Source organism: Pteropus alecto, unplaced genomic scaffold (assembly GCF_000325575.1).
Source record: "Pteropus alecto unplaced genomic scaffold, ASM32557v1 scaffold146, whole genome shotgun sequence".
Lineage (NCBI taxonomy): Eukaryota > Metazoa > Chordata > Mammalia > Chiroptera > Pteropodidae > Pteropus > Pteropus alecto.
Genome location: NW_006442107.1, coordinates 7,362,269 through 7,369,108, shown reverse-complemented (window position 1 = coordinate 7,369,108; position 6,840 = coordinate 7,362,269). Strand labels below are relative to the sequence as shown.

General features: G+C 44.5%; 1 protein-coding gene across 2 annotated transcripts in view; it reads left to right on the top strand.

Annotated features, from left to right (window-relative positions):
* SETBP1 (SET binding protein 1) overlaps positions 1 to 6,840 on the top strand; it is a 329,542-nt gene that overhangs the window by 90,459 nt on the left and 232,243 nt on the right. The gene's annotated exons all lie outside the window — the stretch shown is intronic.

Sequence of the window (6,840 nt, the reverse complement as noted above, 5' to 3'; positions counted from 1 at the left end):
TTTGATGAGCTGTGTATTTGTGGGGACAGCATGAAACCCCATACCCAAAGCTGAATTTAACGTGGAGGTCACCACTTGTGTCCCAGCTCTTCTCTGAGGCATTCAGGAGACCAAAATAACTCTCGCTTATCTCCTCAGGGCCTGAGACCTGAGCAAATAGTATCTGGAGATAAGTTTATTTTGTCCAAGGTCAACCTCAGACTTAACTGGGAGTCAACTCACCTGCATTTCACATGCGGGCCTCCCCTGACAGGCCGTGCTGGGTTTCTGTGGATTTTCCCCTCCTCTGGTTCCTTAGTCAGTCAGTCAGTCAGTCATTTGCACATCTGTCTTGGTTTGGCTGCTGTAAGAAAATACCAGAGACTGGGTGGCTTGTACACAAAAGAAATGTATTTCTTCTCATTCTGGAGGCTGGAGATCAGAGTGCCAGCCAGCATGGCCAGGTTCTGGAAGGGCCCTGTTCTGGGTTGCAGACTGTCATTTTCTCATTGTATCCTCTTGTGGTAGAAGGGGACGAGAGAGCTCTCTGGGGTCTCTCTTATATAGACACTAATCTTATTCATGAGTGCTTCACCCTCATGACCTAATTACCTCCCAAAAGCCCTACCTCCTAATACTGTCTCTTGGGGGTTAGAGATTTGAACCTATGAATTTTGGACACAAATATTTGGTCCATAACAGTATGCTTATTGGACTTTGTGTATTTGCCATTGTGCTAGGTACTATCTGGCCTGCCAAGAGACAGCGATGTATTAGAGAAGTAAAACCTGAAGAGTTTTAATAACATGGTCATTATCATTAACATCTTCTATTTGTATAGCCATTAAAAATGGCAAAGTGTATTCCCCATAAAAGCCCAAATAACCGAATTTGAAAGGAAGAGCTAAGACTCTTTGAGTGAGAGTCACTAGGTGTGAGACAAAAAAAGTGTGACAGGACCTTTCCACAGGTTTTTTCCGATTCCTGGGAGTCTCCCACTCCCTCCACTAACCTCCTACCTACGTCCCACCCCCAAACCTCCCTGGATCTGATGTCAGCTCAAAAACTGGTTTCTCAGGGAAGCCTTGTTGAGTGCCGGTCCCACAGCCACCTCAGATCAGAGAAATGTAGGCACTCATAGAAACATTACTTCATTGCTCAAACGCATCTCAGTTTGCACTCCTCTGCTCATGTGTGTGCTTATTGCAATGATGTCTCTTTACCTTCAGATGTAAGCTGGGTGTAGGGGAACCACGAAGATGGGTGCAGTATCCCAGGCAGAGTAATAGTCCAGGAAAACTGTAATCACCCTGGGCTGGAAATGGGAGGGATTGCTTCCCAGAAAGTGTGGGTTCATTGGGAATGGGGAAGCAAGCTAGCGGGCATAAGCAAGCTGTGTTGAAGGAATACTTGATAGGAGCCGTGGCCTTTGATTAAGGGACACAGCTGGCCTGGGGCGACCCAGCAGGGAGGAAGCTGGGAGAGTAATACTCCTGACCTCACTCACCTCCCTCCCTGTGGTCTCCTGCTGGTGCCCCTCCTTGGCTGCAGCCAGAGGATAACCCAGAGAGGCCAGGGTTCACTGGGGGAGAGCAGGGTTGGACCTGGAGAGGCACATGCAGGATGTCCAGCCCAGTGGACAAAGTACGCCAATCTTCTTTCCTTTCAGCTCCTTTTCAGGTCAGTACCTTGGAAACTGTGGACGGCTCTCCACAATTGATAATCATTCCCTACCACAGTTAATATTTACTCTCCTGTGGCCGCTGGCACCTTAGGAACCAGGTGTGGCAGGTCCAGGGGACATGCTCTGGCACCAGGGAGATGGTTGGGGCTCAGGCTGGTTGTTGTCCGTGGCTCCCCTGAGTGGGTTTTTATTCGATGCCTAAAGATCTGAAGGTTAATCATTCACCAAGTTGCTCTTGCCACTTTCTCTGCCCAACATAAAAATGAGCCTGCTTTGGAAGTCATTTCTTTTTGATGTTTGAGGAAAGTGATGCTACTGCCTGTTTCATTTACATTTCGTTTTGAGGGCAGGGAGTTCTTTAAAAGTAGCAAATAGAAAAGCTACTATTTACACTGGGATCCTGCTTACAGTTCTTCAAGGATTTCTTTCCATGTCCATTTTATGATTTACTCTTCACAACAGCCCCTACTGATGATAGGCATTGATCGAATAATCAGAATGCAAATGAACAATTAAACATGATAAGGACTGTGAAGCAAAAGTGTCCTGAAGGTCTGGAAGGCAAAGAGGTTCTGTGACAAGGCCCCGAGAGGGAGTGGGGGTGGCTTAGGTGGTGCTGAGGAACTGGAAGAAGGTCATGCAGTGGGAACGTGCACTGCAGATGAAATGACAGTGGGGGCAGATGAGACCAGAAATGCTTGGGGCACCTGCCCCAGTCCCTGTTGACCAGGAGAAAGGTCCCTGGGGTCTCTAGCATAAAAGCAGTGCGGGCTATTAAGGGGTTGAGATAGGGGGCATGACAAGATTAGATTTATTTGTAAAGGGATCATTTGGGGACTATTGTGGTAGTTTGGGTGAAGGATGGGGGATTAGACAAAGTCTGAGGAAGGTTTGGGAGTGGTTTCGGAGGCAAAAGAAAAGGGCTTCCTGACAGTTTTATGCCTGCTTTTTAGAATTTGTCCGGTTGAGGTATGACGCAAATCCTGGAACTTCACAGCCACGCTCAGCAGTAGAAGCCTTGATTTTGTTACCAATGAGGGTGTGTGTGTGTGTGTGTGTGTGTGTGTGTGTGTGTGTGTGTGTGTAACGCACACGCACCTGTGTTTCTCAACACTGGGACCATCCATGTTTAAATGATTCCGAAGGTTTGAATGTAGTCTATATTCTCTTTTAAATCAAATATTAGGCTTGTTTATTGAGTTCACCATCTAAAAAGAATGAGGTGTGGGAAAGAGGGTCACTTAAAACATACTTTTAAATAGGTCTTCGGTCTCTCACTCAGTTTACACAGAATTCAAAGGAGCATTTCCCACAGTGTGATTGTTAAACTCTTCCCTTTCTGGGCAGATATGCCTATAAAATCATTAATGTATTTATGGGAAACCATCTGGACCAGAAATGATCCATTTCATACCCTAAAGAGAACGTTTTTCTCTTGGCCCTTCAGTCTAGTCCAGGTTAAAGGAACTAGACAGCTAGAAGGTGAACTCTGGCTAAAGTAAGCTCCCCACCCCACCTGGCACTTGCCTGCTCACTTCCTCTGCCCAGCCAGGCAGGAGTGCTTGGCACACACTGTCCTCCAGGGATTCTCCTTTTCAAGGTTTAGACGAGGGCAGGCACTTCTATCACTTTTTCCTATCAGTGTCACTGGCCCTGTATTTTTTTCTGCAGCAGAGACAATTATTCTTGCAAGGACTATGCTAGTTTTGGCTTACCTTTCCTAGTCTTTTTTTTCATGGCAGAGGGACATTTAGCTTCTGGTTTGTAGATAAGGATGTTGCTTCTTGGCTAAAATCTTTGTGCAAATGGCTTTTGTTCCAGGGATTAATTATGGAGAATCTACTGGTATTTGTCAAGGCGCAAGCCTGGGAACTTTAGTTTTGCAGAAGCATCGGACTATATGCACAACCAAAGAGTAAGAGACATCTTTTCTCTCTCCCCACTGGAGTTCTCTCTTCCCTCTTTTCTGCTTATCAATACCCTTTTCATTCTTCAAGGAAAGAGTCTCCTTCTCTGAAAAATCACCCCAGTCTTCCCAGATTCCAACTGCCTCTTCTTCCCTCAGCATTTATGTCAAGCTCATTTATCTATTCCCTGGGCCACCTTGTATAATTGTTATGCACAAATCATAACCGAATCTCCTTGAGAGGGAAGGAAATGGGTATGTGTGGTTTTGTCTCACAGAATCTGACTGAAATGGCTTACCCAGAACACTGACTCATAAATACTTAATATTCGGGCGAAGAAATGTTGACTTTCTAAACCATTCCCTGTCTTAGCACTTCTGTGTAGTGCCAGGGTTTTCATTTCTTGGCTCTAGGGTATTCAAGTGGTATCTTGCTGACCCTTTAATAGACGAACTCTTTTTCAGTGAAAGTCAGCTGTGTTCTCCCAGCAACAAAGGAAACCTGTAAGTATTTCTGTAGGTCAGCTGGGTCTGAGGGTGCTTGACTAGATACCAGAGAGCATTCTTTAAAGTGCAGAGCCCCACGAGGAGTTGAAGACAAAAGATCAGGGAAGTTCTCATGAGAGAACATACCGTAAAAGGTAAGGGCCAGTATTTGTTTGCAAGGGTTGAGAATAAGGGGCATCATTAGCAACCGGGAGTGATGACTTCAGTCTTCTGAAAATGCTGTCCTGTTATACACCAGACCATTAAATGATGTTAACAGACAAATCGGTTATGTTCAAAACGCTGCTCTTTTGTATATAAACACAATGAAGTTCTGTAGCTGTGAAGGCCCAGGCCCTTGGCACGGCTGTCCCAGGGTAGATAGTAAAATGTCTCTTCAGGACTTTGTGGCAGCTGCCCCAATGAAACACGAGTGACTTGAGTTACAACGGAGCTAAATATAGCGGGTGCGCTCGAGTGTGCAGGATCGCGTCTGATCCAGGGCGGCGTGTGCTCCTCAGACAGAGCCCGGGACTTGTTAGACTGTCTCTGCAGATGTGCTTCCAAACTCTCCTTCCCTCTCCTCCATCCTCTTCTCTTCCCCAGGACTCCTTCTTTTCCTCTTTCCTCTTCTGACTTTCTGATTTCTGCCCCTCCCCATACTTCAGGTCTCACTTTCCTTAAGAGTGAAAACAAGGAATTGGACTACTTTTTACGAACATTTTTAAGTTCTCCTTATTTTTCCTTCTTCTTTCTGTCTTATTCTTTCCTCCATGCCTCCTTTTGTTCTAGCCTTGACATTCCTTTACTTTTCTCTAGAACTCCTTCATTTTATCCACATCTAAACAGAGTATATTTATTAAGGAAGCCTCCTTCTATCCTAGGTATGATTTACCATTTCCAGGGAGAAAACTCATCACAGGTTTAGACAGTTACACCTCTAGGTAACGATGGCCCCTCGTGGTTTGTTAGAAAATGATAACGAAGTATGTGGGAAAATGGCAATACGTTATCAGAAAAAATTCTTTTTCGCCATTTCCTTTTCCGTGAGCCCCTCTGCTCTGGCTAATCAATTACTCAGATACAATCTGGGATAAGTAGATTATCTTTAGAAATTTGTACCTCTGGGCCAACCAGTTGCCCAGATATGTACCATTTTGAAGGAATAGAGGCACTTGAAACTAAGAAAATAGGCCAAGGTGTTATAGAATTGAATGGATAAACCTCATATGTCTTAAAGTGAAGAGTATAGTGAATACATGTCCGTGTGAGTCCATGAGGCAGCATGTTGTGGATAAGAAAGGGGAGAATAAATAAGTTGGCTTGAGCCAGAGGATGTCACTCAAAATGTTCTGGAATAATCATCGTGAGGTATTATGTACTCTGCTCAAATCAGATGGACCTCATTTTTCAAGAAGCAGATATTTTCCTGAAGAGAAGTATAAAACGAAGTTTTGCAAATTGAACTATAGAGTCAGTGGAGAACCTAGGGAGGAACACTCTTCCAGAATAGTACACGTAAAATGGGGTAAGAGAGCTGTTTAAAATCAATCCTGTCACAAACTTATTTTGTAAGGACTGGTTTCATGGCTGGATCTTTTTCCCCTTTCAATGGATACCTTAAAAAATAATTTTTTACTAATGGGATCTCAAAGTGTTTTTGCAGCTCTCATCGCCTGTGAGAGATTCTGAAGTTCTATCCAGTGTGAGGAAAGCAGAAACCCATAACTATGATTCAGCTTGCCGCAAACACAGACGCAGAGCCTGAGTATTAGAAGCCTTGGGGACCATTAAAACCTTGGGCACCATTAAATCCAGTCCTGTTTTTTATAAGAGAAAACACTGAGCTAAACATGCGGCAGTGATCTCTGACATAGTGGGCATCATCCTTAAACTCTCATTGGAGTCTTATTATGGGATGTTCACATGTAGCCTGTGTAGAAGCCTGAGCCTCTCCTGGCCTTGTCTCTTATCAGTCTGCCTGACTCTCTTTTCCTGAGACGACACAGCAAGACATAACTAACGATTGGAACTCTTCTTTGAGGGCTTTTGGCACAGCGCTACTCTGGAATCCTGGCCCCCCCTTCAGGAAGCACTGTGCGTGCGTGCTTGACCTCCTGAACTGGGTCTTCTCCCAAGACCTCAGCCATTTGCAGTCCCCACACTCTGCCCACAGAACTAAAGTTTGAGGACAACTAATATGAGAAAAGTCCTCTCTCCAGAAATTTTAATGTGTCAGAGACTTTGAAGATGAAAATCTCTCAAATTTTAAGTTATGAAATAATAAATTAGTGGAAGTATTTTCAGCATACAAAAGATGACATTGGAAACTTAAGGGAACCTGCTCAGTGCCTCTCAGTCCCGTGCCTGAGGGGTTGACTCGCTCTGTGTGTCTAACAGCCGTCACACATTCACGGGATTGCTGTGGTCCACATGTGTACGTGTATATTAGTGTAGGGGTATGTGTGTGCATGCACACCTCCTCTTCCTTCATCATCTTACCTAGCAATTTCTTGCTCAAATCCCATCCCCTTAACAAAGCCATTTTGGACTTCTCCAGAGGGTCCTGGACATCTCCTCTCTTTAACTTTTATTATGTTCTGTTGGCTTACAACTTAGTATGTATTTACATTGTATGTTAAACTGTGCTTTCTTTATTCCAGGCATTTACTTTTCCCTCTGAGCTAGATTGCCTGGAAGGTATGAGGTGTCTTCTTGATTTCTACATAGACTCAGCAAGGCCCTGAGCTCAGCTCTGAGATTACAGGGTTCTAACACCTTGGAT